The sequence below is a fragment of the Hydra viridissima genome, unplaced genomic scaffold (assembly GCF_058129835.1).
Source record: "Hydra viridissima isolate aposymbiotic clone 2 unplaced genomic scaffold, HvirCarnegie_v1 scaffold_1, whole genome shotgun sequence".
Taxonomy (NCBI): Eukaryota; Metazoa; Cnidaria; class Hydrozoa; order Anthoathecata; family Hydridae; genus Hydra; species Hydra viridissima.
This window is the reverse complement of record NW_028324300.1, coordinates 4,924,754-4,936,697: the sequence shown is the minus strand read 5'-3', so window position 1 is coordinate 4,936,697 and position 11,944 is coordinate 4,924,754.

Below are 11,944 nucleotides of genomic sequence, written 5' to 3'. Positions count from 1 at the left end.
TGGATGTGGACTGTATTGATGTAATGAAACACTTGTTGTATTTCACTTCTTGTATTGATGTTCTTCGATAAAACACTTTGATAAAACTCACTTTGATAAACTGTCTTGATAATACTGACTGATTGACTTCCATATACTGACTGAATTACATGTCGATTTACATGTCTCTTATATAGTAAAATGAACCTGAGTGAACCTGTTCTGGAAGATTCTAGATGCTTCTTTTCGATGCTTCTTTTCGATGCTTCTTTTCGATGCTTCTTTTCGATGCTTCTGGAAGCTTCTGGATGCGTCTGGATGCTTCTGAATGTTTCTGGATATTTCTGTATGCTACTGGATGCTTCCAGATGCTTCTTCTGCAAACTTCTGGAAGCTTCTGCATGCTTCTGGAAACTTCTGGAAACTTCTGGATACTTTCTTTAACTATTAAAAAACTTCTGTGACGTTGACATGGACCAGACTTAAGAAAATGAAACAAACAAAAAAAGTTGCACTTGTTTTGTCCGCTGCAAAATTGCACTTGTCAACGAAATTCTGTCTTTGTGCTGTCACCTGTCAGCTGATTGCTCATGTCATGGCATGCTATGACTCCAGACTCCTGAACTGTTTGCTGTGGTAGTATAGTTCGTTTCGTTTTTAAGACATGTAAAATTAGGAACACTTTTTAGCATTGTTCGATGTTGGTTGCAAATGTTTTGTCCAATACTGTATGTGTGTATATATATATATATATATATATATATATATATATATATATATATATATATATATATATATATATATATATATGTATATATAAATTTTATTTTGCAACTTTATTTAGTTTTTAAATAACAGGCATTTAAAGTAGAAAAAAAAAAAAAAGATTTCAATTATACAATGACTATATTTTAAGACAAACTTGATAACTAAACAATTAATAGAAATAAAGCAATTAAATTAAATAGATTAATTAATACAACCAACTATAAAGATAAGGAGGTAATGTAAAAATTATCAGTCTCTTCCTTTTTACTGGTACAAAGGAACTCATCGCCAAGCGTATAAGACACTGCTCTGATTGTTGCAATTTTACATGCAGTATTTTCACTAAAACTATGTTTCCAAAATTTGATGAAAACATAGTTTCAAGTTTTGCCTGGTTTACCGGTACAACAGCATTGAGTTACTCGTCAGTGTAGGGGAGAGTAGGGTATCGGCGAACAGTTAAGGGGGAATGCGAATAAAGTCACTCGTTATAAGAAATTACTCATATTTATTTTGTGTTATTTAGTCTAGCTATTCAGTCATAAGCCCCCAAAAACGATTTTTATAAATCTTGTTATAAAATGAAAATTTAGGGCAAAATTAAACCCATTGGTGTATGGAAGTACACCAATGGGTTTATTATTTACGTACATGGGGTAGTTCTGAACACACCGTAGGGTAATCACAAACACTGTTGGGTAATAACAAATAAAATGCTAATTGTAATAAATAAGTACAAAAATCATAGACAAAACCTTAGGATATGCTCACCTCCATCAGGTCTTACAGTTTTAATACATCATCCAGTCTTCCATGGGCGGATCATGAAACTTTTCATTGCAGTTTAATACAGCAAAAAGCTTTTAAAATTAATATTTTGTTTCTTAAATGATAAAATTTAAAAAACTAATACAAACAAAAATCACAAACGAAACCCCGGGATGTGCATTTACCAATTGTGCACTTCTCGTACAACCACATCTGACAGAGAAAATATTTGAAAGTGATATAGAATGATTTGATTGAACTGGTAACAGTTAGTGGGCTACAGTCTCATCAGATGACAGAACTACACTAGAAGGATGCAACGAAAAATTAATTAACGCTTCAGGTGTTTTGGTCATGTGCAAATCTTCGTGTAAAGTATCAGTTTTATTTTGTAGCAAACAGACATTTTTCTAGTTCTCTGACCTTTGAATGTTGGCAAGTAAACTTTTGTTGATCCAACCTAAATCACTGACAGTGGCACTGGTATCACCAATTCCCCCTCCCCTCCTCCCTCCCCCGTAACAATTGATCATATAAAACAAATATGTTTGTAACTCTTTTTAACTCATTCCAAAACTAATTTTATTAAATGAAATTACGTATCTAACAACTTGTCAACTATCGTTTACTATCATCCCGTTTTGACCATGTTCGGTGTTACCCCGCATTCGCCATTACCCCACTCTCTCCTAATTCCTTGTTTTTTTGTTTGCCAATATTTGCATTTTTCTATATTGACTAAGATAGAGTAAGAATTTTTTTTTTAAAGCTAACAAGTAAGTGTGAAATGACTATATAAATATATTAAATAAATAAATAGTATGTTCAAATAAACTGGAAATCTTTTTATTTCAGTTTTTTCTTCATAACTTTCTTCCGAAACTTAGCAAATTCAATTTTCCTAAAAAGATCATCTTCAGCAGAACTTTTACCACAAAACTATATTTTATATTTAAAGCTGAAATTTTTTATTTACAAAACTGGAATGTCAGATATTGGATAAAATTTAAAACAATCTACTCATAGTAATTCTTTTTAATTCGTGTTAAATTTTTTAAAATTAAAAAACCAAATATTTTTATGCAGTATGATAGAACGAAATATTCTAAACAATAATGTAAAAAAAAGTTTCAAATCTTTTTCCCTATTAAAGATAATTCTTTAAAACTAAAAATACGAAACCTGTTCAATTTTACATGTCGTTAAATTATACTCGTTTTTACTCTAGGTAATCTATTTTAAAAGACTGATATAGAAACTTGTTCTTTATTTGTTAACGACGATTTTAAAATAACAAATAACCGGTGCTTGTTTTAGAATATTTTTTCCACAACGCATTCTTACGAGAAAAGGAGTTCAACGAAGATTTCATGTGAAAGCTGGTATTTAACTTTTATTTCGTACAAATTATTAGCAGTTGCAACCCCCTCTTCCTTTCTATGCTATGCAGTTAGAAGGCGTGAATAGATTCTTTCGTTACTTAATGTCTCTTTTTAAAGTTTTTCTTGTTGGATGATTTAAATTTTTATATTTTACATATCTAGAGATCAATAAAATGATCTGCCAATATATTACACCGGTATTACATACACCGGTAGATCATTATTGTTCTCTAGATATGGAAAATTTTAATGAAAAAAGAAGAAAGAAGAAAATTAATCCATTTTTTTGAGTTTAAACAAGGAAAAGAAGAATAACCCATGCTTTTGCGTTTAAACATGGGTTACTTTTCTACTTTTTCTGTAACTCCATATCTAGAATTTAAGATAAAAGGAAAATTGGTAAAGAAGAACAATTTTCAAAAAAGTCGACATAAAGTAGGATGATAATCTGTACCTACCACAAAAAAGTTTGACTCATTTTTTCTTTAGTAAATTTATTTTAAAATTAATAAAATACTTGTAAAGTAATCTTAAGAAATACCTTAAACAGCTTGGTGATATCAACGAATTTATATCAACGAAAGGTCAAAAGATACTTTTAGAGTAATCCAAATCAAGATTACGTTTCCTTCCTCAAAAGTTATCTTGGTTAAAAAGCAATTTCTTGGTCAAAGTCCAAAATCCAAAATAGAAATTCTTCTTGAGAATCATGAATCATGAATGATGAATCATGAATGATTTGATATTCTCCAGGATCAACGAAAGAAGAGAAAAAGAAAGAATGAAAATAAAGAACAGGGTAGAGAAAAACTCTACCTGAAATAATTTGAAAAAAAAAAAAAAAATTATTTTTTTTTGATTGATATATTATTGCATGCAATTACAAAAAAAAAAACTTTTTTAAAAACGATTTCAAGTATTGGCTGCCATTTTTTAAATCTTAAAGTAATTTAAATCTAACTTTGATTGGGGAGGCCGGGGCTAGTTGGCTGCAGTTTTGGCTTTTGAGCTCTGTGCATTTCTGGTTGACTTTTTTGAGGATGTCAAATTGCAGTTCAAAAGAATATGAATTTGGCAAGCATGTTCAAGTGTCAAACATTAAAATAAAAATCATTGGTGGCCCAAAAAGGGCTTCAGAAAAAGAAAAAAGTATGTACCAACTTACTCCGACCCGGGGTAGGTTGCCTATACTCTCAAAGTAAGTTGGCACACCATATAAAAAGAGAAAAATTTAGCAACATTAAGCATCTGTTTCAAGTGCATCTTTTTTATGAAAACTCTTGATAATTTTTATCCAACAAAATTTTTTGACATTAACTTTTATTGCCCTTAAGTCGATCGAATAGACTTTTCTTCTACAAAAATAGCATCAACAGCATTTTTTGTAACATTTTTAGAATTTACAGGCCTGTGTACTTTTCTTTTATAATTTCTCATGTTTTTAGATCTGAAGAGTTACATCTCAGTGAGCACGCTACGAAATATAAACGTTTTGTTCACTTATTTTATTCGTGTTTCCGAATAAAATAAGTGAATAAAACGTTTATATTTCGTGGCGTGTTCACTGGGATAACTTAAGTGAATTTACGGCTAATGCGAAAGGTGGTAAGTTGGCACATGTTGCCAACTAGCCCCGCGATCATTGTGCCAACTAACCCCAAAAGTGTTTTGCTCACAAAATGGCTTGTAAATTCCCAAAAACGCGAAATATCGAAAAACACAAAACGTGACTGGTTAGATTGAACCATACAACACTTTTATCTATTCGAGTTTACTTATAGCTAATGCTATTGCTTTTTAAAATTGAAAAATTAAAATAGTTACAAAAGTTACAAAATTAGTAAAAAAAACACAAAAATTGCTATAACTTCTATGCGCATGCGCTTATAGCTCTGATACTACACTCACTGAAAGATGAATTAGTTAAGTGGGAAGGTTCCGTGTGAATTTTTGAAAGTTTTGGTGGAAAATTTCAAAGTTAAACGTGTGTCAACTTACCCCTAAAGCCAACTAGCCCCGGTCTCCCCTACTGATGCAAATCTAAAAATTCTCCGATAAATTGTTTTAAAATATTTTCGTTGAATATTAAAGTTTTATTTATTACAATGTAATTATCGTAAAAATTGTTTTATGAACGAACATTTTTAAAGTGATTTAGGGTAAAACACTCAGTGTTCGCCATGCGACCACTGACACTCAGTCTTCGCCACTTGGTTACTAAAAAACATGCAGAGCGAAAACTAAATGCTGGAAAGTTCAGAAATCGTATCTAAAAAAAGCTTTGATGTTTTCTTTATAACTGACAAAAATCGCAATATCTATCGCAAATTAAAAATAACGGCGCAGATTTTTTTTAAAAAAAACTGTTCTAAAAAACCTTAATGCTTCATTAAAAATTTTATAAAAGCTTTTGGATAAAAACTTTTGTAAGTTTTCAAAGAAAAAGAAAAGTAATTAAATTGTTGTTTTGTTGAATTATTTCTGCGCACTTTCTAAATTTTTTATGCGCACATCAATTTTTTCGGATGTCAAAGATGTAGAAGCAGTGAAAAACGAATCCATTTTGTTACAGAAGGGTGACGCAGATGAAGTTTTAAAGAAATTGTATTAACAGACCCATAAAAGTGTTAGCCTCTACGAAATGTTTTGACGGTTTAAACAAACAGGGTTATACGAAAATCTAGTGATCCGTAGTTTATGTTCGAGAAAACTAGATCCTGCTAATGATTGGTTGGATTGTTTTTATGTCTTCACTTATTTAAACGCGTGCTATGAATAGGCTTCAAAGACTATGTCATGAAGAGAAGAAGTTTTGAAATTAAAAAATCTCATTTCCATTACGAGGAATATTTAGAAGCAAACAATATTAATGTTCGAGTTTTTGAAAAGACACAAAACATCTTTATATCCTAAAATATGAAACTTCTTGGTGTTTAATATTCGTTTTTAGGTTGGCCTAATCGAAAAACTAAGGAGATGGCTAAGATTTGTTGAAATACTAAGAAGATGTCTTAATGAATTGCCAGTTCTTACTCTTGGCTTTGCATTTAACTAAAATGACGCTACCAATCTGCGCTTAATGCTTTGAGAAAGCATATTTCTTATTATATTAAAATGATTTGAATGGTTTGCACACTATGATTTTTCACAATAAAATTGAAATTTTGAAAGATGAAGACTTTAAGATTTGAACAAAGCTTTGTGTTAAGTTCAAACTTAACTTCAAAAACTCTTATTATAATCTTGTAAATGTGAATACAGGCCGACTTTGTCTTCGTGATTTTGTTTAATAGACTTTCTCACTTTACTAAGCACTCTTCTTTTTTTTTTCTTTATTTTTTTCTTTTTTTTTTTTTTGCGCAAATGACGCTCTGAAGATTATGATGCTCCTCTCCATTTATACGTGAATTTTCGTTTTATCTCTTCTTTAACACCTCATTAATAAAGGCTGACCTTTAGTACTTGGTCAAATAATTTCGGGACTACAGAAACAATTCACATCCTAGGTCGCAATTTTAGTTTTTTATCTTAGTATCACTGTTGATTCTTGCGAGTAGTGTAGATTATTGCTAGACAATACCTATACAATAATGATTTGTTGTGGGATTTAAGAAAGCAGTAGCAAGTTCTGTTGAAAATCTTTTGTAAACATTTTGGCCTATGTATTTTTTTCTCGTGAAGTATGAGAAAGTTTAAAACATCAAACATGAAACTTATTGAACATCTTACCACAAAGAAGTTGCAGTTGACTGATTTTCCGATCAATCATGAATCTTCTATTTTTTGTAATAATATTGGCATTTCGTTAGATGGTTTGAACGATATAAGACTGACAGTTTACAGGTCAAATTCCCTGATCATTATAGCTTATGTACTTTTTCAGATGTTCAAGATTTTTTTTCGTTTTAACTTTGGTTCTTTAACCTTGTCCAGAGCGACTAAATTGCAAATTTCCCACCTCAAAATACGTTGATACACTGTGGAGTATTGATATTTGAGGTATTGTAGTGTTTAAAGTCCTCTTGCAACTGCCTTGCAGACTGCCCACTCCTTTTCAGGGAAGACCCAGAAGTACAACAACCATGAGTTTGCTTCCCCTTTGAAGAATGGGCGAGATAAAAAAAAGAAAAGTATCACCTTAATACAAGCACAACGGCCTAGGCTACCTACACTTGATCTTAGCCATTAGGCCGAGAAGCGGTATTTGATACAATGTGGTTATTGGATACATTATGGAAGGAAGGAATTGTGTTTAGAGTCCGCCAGTTCTGAGTTTGCCTCCCCTTTGAGTAGTGGGCGGAAAAAAAAAGAAAAGTATCAGTTTAATACAAGCACGCCGACCTAGCCAGCCCACTCAACTTTAGCCATTAGGCCGAGAAACGATACACTGTGGACATTGGATTACTTTCATATATAAAAAGAGAAGCATGAAATTTTCTTGACGGACCGAAGTACTGTTTCGCAATACTTGTGCACTGGCATAGGCAACTCATTTCGCAACACTTATAGCGCAACTCATTTTTTCTAAAACAACATGCCAAAGAGAGGAAAAGAAGCTACCAAGTCATTCAAGTAAACTTACAAGAGAGGTGCTGTAAAAGGTGGGACTATGTAACTAGTGATCGCTCTTTAGTCCTATTTTTACTTTTTGCTACAGCATTAGAAAAGCTATAGCCATAGTTTTAATGTTCCCTCAATCTTAATATGCTGTTCTAATGACTTCCTGCAAACAAGCACCACCGAGTAGTTATGTACTGAATAAAAGAACCTTTAAAAGCTAGTAGATATATACTCCCTTAAAAATATAAGCATTTCCGAACATAAGCGTTCTCAGGGTTATTACTGTATGATTGTGTCTTCTCCAGTACTATCCAGCCTTCTAAAAGAACGCTACTGCAGTATTTTGGGAGTACTTATTTACAAAGCTAATAACATTGCTTGCTAAAGTAAAGCGATTGCAAAGTATAAATCATTGCAATAAGTTCAGATGTGCTACGCAAAACACGAATCTGCAATTGGTGAGTTTTATCTGAAATTATGAGTTAGTGGTTTAGTTCGGATTGATAAATAATTCGCTCTTAAAAAATTTTATTTAGAGTAAACAAATGGTGATAAACAGAAGAAAACAGACTTTCGGAAAGTTTGTAGACATTTCAGAATTTAAAACGGATAATTTAGGTGACACGTCACATTAACAACGGATAAATTAGGTGACACGTCATATCATTCTGAAGAATGAAAGTATCTACGTCACATAATTCCTATTCACTCAAGAAAATAAAAATTTCTGCCCTCAGATTAAATGATATCTAAATGAATGATTTCTATTATTACTTGCGCAACCGCGCACTTACAGATGGTCAATAAAAATTAACACCTCTTTTAATCAAAATTTTCATCAATCCATAAAAATTCTTTCAAAACAATTGTTGAACAATTATTTTTGAATAAAATTTAAATGATGTCTTCATTTATTTACCAGTTAACAAAGCGTTTCTTAGTAAATAGAGAATCGATTTTCCTCTACCATGAGAAACAATAAATTTTCCTGATTCAATTGAAATTTTTATAAAAACTTACTTTACTAACTTACTACTTTAGGGGGTTGATGTTGTGTAATAACCGTTATTATATATTATGTAACCGTTATTATATATTATGTAACCGTTATTATATATTATGTAAAAAACGCATTTAAGGAACTTTCTCGTACTTCACGAAAAAAAAAAAAAAATTTCAATCGTTGCTAAAGTAAAGTTTGTCGTAGTTTAAAAATTAAAAGTGTGAGAATTTGTGATTTTTATAACGTATTTTTCTGATCATAAAGATATTTTCAAATGTATATAGATATTAGAATGTAATAAAGATATTCTCACAGTATCTTAATTTTCACAAAATTTTCAACTCGATTACCTAATTTAACGAGTTTTGGCCCGAGATGAAAAGCTCCATTTGTTTGAAGTTTCAGACTTTGTTTAATTAAGGGCCTGTTTATATGGAAAGCGGGCTGGCTCGTTTGCCGAGCCAGCCCGCCTTCCTTAAAAACAGGCTCTAACACCACATTTTACATTAAAGTTTTAGTTACGTAAGAATTAGGAAGAAAAAAAATTTTTTCCGGACTACACAAACAATTATAGTAAAATTAACATTCGATGAATGCAGTTAAAGGCAATTTAAATGCAATTGTTAGCAGAAATTTCGATTTTACAGTCACATAAAACGATTTGTTTTAAACACATTTATTCAACCGACAACTTATGTGTAAAAACGTTATTATCAAAAATGAACATCGTTGACTTTACTTTTTGGTACGATTTTATTAGGTTCAATCAAAGAAATTTATAGGCTATATAACGCCTTGGAAAATCACTAACAAACAGTGCTTCATTTACATCAAAGAAAAGTCGTACGTTGCTTACTTTACTTTAGTTTGTATAGACAAACAATATTTACCACGACTTTTGTATTCATAAATAAAATCATGAGGCTACACATAACTATCCGTTCGCTTGTCAAATAGAAAGGTTAATAGGCGTCGAGTTCACGGGGGCAACAGTAGCAGTGCCCCCCTCCCCCCCCCCCCCCCCATACACACACACACACACACAGGAAATTTATACTAATAATATATTATCACGGATTATCTCGGGGGCGAATAGATACTCTCGCCCTCATGATAATACGTAATAATATATTATTAGTATAACTTTCCTGAGGGGGGGGGGGGGGGTACTGCTACTGTTGCCCCCGTGAGCTCGGCGCCTATGGAAGGGTTTACAGCGAAATTTGTGTTTGGTATTTTACAATTTTGTTGATCTACTAGTTTACGATGAAGACATAACGCCATCTTACTTCTCATCCGTGGTACGCATTGTGCCGTGTTGGGCATCTAGTTTTATGTGGGCAGTGTTACCTCTTTTTGGTTTTGGATTTATATCGAGTATGGCAAAGGTACTTTTTGCGGTGTGGACAGGAAGAATCGAGATAGATTCGTTAAAATCTATTCATGGGGTTTAGTTTTTGGTTTCATTGTCCCACAATTTTACGTAATTTTACGAATGTTGGCTAATAGCTTAAAAGATGGCGGCAGAATGTCAAGCAAAGATGATGCATTATGCTTGATTTTTAGATCGGAGGTTCCTACTTTTGGAAACTTTTCTGGATTGAACATTTGCTTATCTCAAATTTAAACATTACAGTTTGAAGTGTTTACATTTAAATTATAAAAACGAGAATTACAACGTACTTTACAACAAAATGTTGAAGATTTTTCGTTCTTTCGTCGTTTTTTGATACGTTCGTTTTTGTAATTTTTTTTTTTTTTTATGGTAAAGAATGTGTTTTTTTTTTTGTAAATAAACTAAATTTTTACAGAAAATTATACGAAACTATGGTTGAAGGAAATTTGTTTACAGAGGATACAGAGAAAGGAAAGCCAGGTGAGGGACAAGTCTTCGTTTGAGAGCATATATGCTCAAGACAGCGAATTCAGTGGACGCAAAAGAGGACAATAGGTTTAAACAAGCGGGTTCAGGATTTTGGGTAAAAATGATTTAGAAAAATTCACGGTGATCAGAGCCTGAGAATAATATCACTGTAAAATTATGGGAGAAAGGGAATGTATGGGAGAAAGGGAAGGTAAAGACATTAAAAAAAGTTTACCATGATAAACAACACTAAAACTCATCTGTTAAATTCTTATCTAGTGAAAAAATCTTTTAACGTTCAAACGTAGTAACCATGTGAAGATGGCATCCCCCACAAACAGGAGGCCGTTGTTAACTTAACAACATCGTAATTTTTAAAAGAATAGAGAATATTTGATATTTAAATTTTTTCCGATAAATTTCGATCTAGTTAAGATACTAAAAAAAGCTTTTTGTTATTCCTCTACATTTGGGAGAGGAGGGACCCGATTTTTCGGTTAATATTTTTTCCCAGGCTCCAATCACCGCAGTTTATTATAAAAAATATTTGACAACATGTAAACAAAGTTAATAAAGTTTTACATTATGTAAAATTTAAATCACGAATTAAAATTTTTATGAAAACCATAAATCCCACTTGTTTAAACCAATTTCACTTTTTTGCATGTTGACCAAATATTTTTCAAATCTTAGTTACAGCTGTACTTATTACGGCGCTTTCCAAAATGCAAAAAATCGCTTCTGGTGGATATTTTTTTTCAAATAAATTATTTCCATTACAGTTTGAGTAAACATGTCTTTTTATGGTTAAAGAAATAAGAAGCCGTGCTGATGTTTGCGTAATGATATGTTTTACATTAACACAGCCTAAGTAATTGGGAAAAGTCTAGCGTTTTTCAAATACTTCAGAAACTAGGATCCATTTTTTACTATTTGTTGGTACAGCAGTTCTTTAAAGTTAGAAAACATTCTGCTAGTGCAAACATTCATGGCCGAAAACTATGGTGCAAGGAAGGAGGGAGAGGAAGTGATCTTTGGCAACATTCTTCTCATCTTCTCAGATACAGTTATAACAGATTCATGAGGGTCAAGCAATTAACAAAAAGATGTTGTTGTTTTTTTTGTCAAATTCAATTTTGGATGAGCAACAGTCATTTTGTTTGTTTGAGTAAGAAATGGATTTTGTTAAGTTTTGCGAGCATTTCTTTTGTTTATAAACGCGTTTCATTATAAGATTGTGTTAAATATATGAGAACGATATAGACTATTATAGAAAATCACATACGGCTTAAAAACATAAATTAAACTTTTCAGCCTTTAGTTTATTTTATGCAAATGCAACTTAAAATTGTAAAAGATGTGATATGCAACTAGGTTGCCTACTAAATAAGCAGTTTGAACTCAAAAAATTATATCAAATTATTTTAAAGTCTGTCGGATTCATCGAAAATGTTTGGACTCGTTTAACCAGTCATTTCGACTTCCTTTTTTTTATTAAAGATAACAGTAGTAGAAGCAAGTTTTAAGCTTAACTTTATTTAGACGTTCTTAATATCTTAAGAAATAACGCGGACCTTGAAAAGAAATTGAGATCATTTGCTTGACTACTTTAGTACCATG